At 46.4% G+C, this 1,733-nt stretch overlaps 1 non-coding gene across 1 annotated transcript; it reads left to right on the top strand.

Moving 5' to 3' along the window:
* The first annotated feature begins 769 nt into the window (after window positions 1-769).
* LOC141593350 (small nucleolar RNA R71) lies at window positions 770-876 on the top strand. The gene has a single exon (XR_012521439.1). It is a non-coding gene; the product is annotated as a small nucleolar RNA R71 (small nucleolar RNA).
* The last annotated feature ends 857 nt before the right edge of the window (window positions 877-1,733 follow it).

The following is a 1,733-nucleotide window of genomic DNA, read 5'->3' as shown; positions in this document are numbered from 1 at the left end:
GTAGCCCCACTCCTCAAAGTAATGGCATTCAAGGTTTCTTTCTGGTCAGTTTGAGTGGGTAAGTGTCCGGGAGCTCGAGTGGTACGTACTCTTACTAGCCAACTGAGCAATTTGGCTCTCTAGTAGCTTCATCCCGGCCTCTCTAGCTTGGGACTCCTTCAGCAGCAAGTTCTTAAACTCAGCAAAATCAGAACCATGGGATTGTTGTTGCTGCTGCGGCACATAAGGAGGTTTTTGGTATTGTTGTTGCTTATGATGAGGGGGGCATATAAGCTTGATGCTGCTGCTGTTGTGGAGGTTGAGTCGGATTCAGGACATTCTGGCTACTCCACCTCAAGTTGGGGTGGACATTCGACTCATAGTACGTGTTTGTCTGCCTATAGTGTTGAAAGGCAGCACAAGACTCAAAGGGGACAGAACAATTCTCTGAGACATGCCCCTCGGCTCCACATCTTCTACGAGATGAAAGGACCGTCAAAAACAGCGTTAACATGGTACATCCCACCTTTAGAAGCTCCTCCCAATTCATATTTGTCAAACCTTGCGGTGAGAGCTTCTAGTGCGGCGAACAGAGGAAGATTCTGCGCTCTCCTCTGGTTTCCTCTCGAATTCCCATATTCAGCCTTATGAGTGGCCAAATCATCGATGATCTTCCACCCCTTAGTCTCTCCCATGTTCTCAAGAAATCGGCCATTGGCTGCAGATCCAAAATAGCCCTCGATCGTCATACGACCCATTATAGAACTGGTTGCAAAGACTCCATTTTTCGAACCCATGGTGCGGTATGGTTCGCACCAGTTTCTTGAAACGGACCCATGCTTCATGAAAGTTCTCATCAGGCCCTTGTTTAAAGCTCGTGATCTGAGCTCTAATGGCATTCGTCTTTGAGGCAGAGAAGTACTTTTTGTAGAATGCCAGGGCTAAGGAATTCCAGTCGGTGATCCCATGAGCGGCTCGGTCCAGATCTCTATACCACTCCCTTGCAGCATCACGAAGGGAGAAAATGAACATGGTCTCCTTGATCTGATCTTGGGTCACACCGGCCGGCGGGAGTATAGAGCAGCTATAATCAATAAAAATCTCCATGTGCTTGGCTGCATCTTCATTTGCGCTCCCCGAACCGGTTTCTCTCAACCAGGTTAATATAGGAAGGCTTTGGCTCGAATTTTCTCGCCTCCCAGGGTAGTTCGAATCCTTTGTAGAGATTCGCACTGTAGGCTCGAGTGACTAGCAATGGTTGCTTCTTCACCATGACTGGGATTTCTGGAGAAGTAATCGTCTCACCAAGAAATTGAAGCAGGAGATGTAGGTGGATCTCCTTCGAACAGAGCGTTCTTGTAGTAGCTTGACAGAGTACTCAGCTCTTCCTCTGTCGGTAATACCCTTTGTGATCGTCTCAACTCGCGCAAGGATTTCTCGATCTCAGGATTTAATGGCACTAGTTCACCACCCTGTGACCTGTGCATAAGAGGAAACTACAAAAAGAATATAAGAAAAGTTTAAGGAACGGAAGTCTCTTAAACTAAAGAAAGACTAAATAAAAAACAACTAAAAATTAGAACAATTGCCTCCCCGGCAACGGCGCCAAAATTTGATACCCGTCGTGAGGTGTCAAAAAATAATATTTATAAACTCCAACTACAAGTATAGCTAGCGGCAGTCGGGTCGAACCACAGAGAGGCAGACGTAATTTCTAGTTGTTTAAATTCGGTCTAAGGTAACAAAAGGTGGGG

The sequence above is a fragment of the Silene latifolia genome, chromosome 7 (genome assembly GCF_048544455.1).
Source record: "Silene latifolia isolate original U9 population chromosome 7, ASM4854445v1, whole genome shotgun sequence".
NCBI classification, from domain to species: Eukaryota; Viridiplantae; Streptophyta; class Magnoliopsida; order Caryophyllales; family Caryophyllaceae; genus Silene; species Silene latifolia.
The sequence above is the reverse complement of the archived record's forward strand: the minus strand, read 5'-3'. Positions and strand labels throughout refer to the sequence as shown.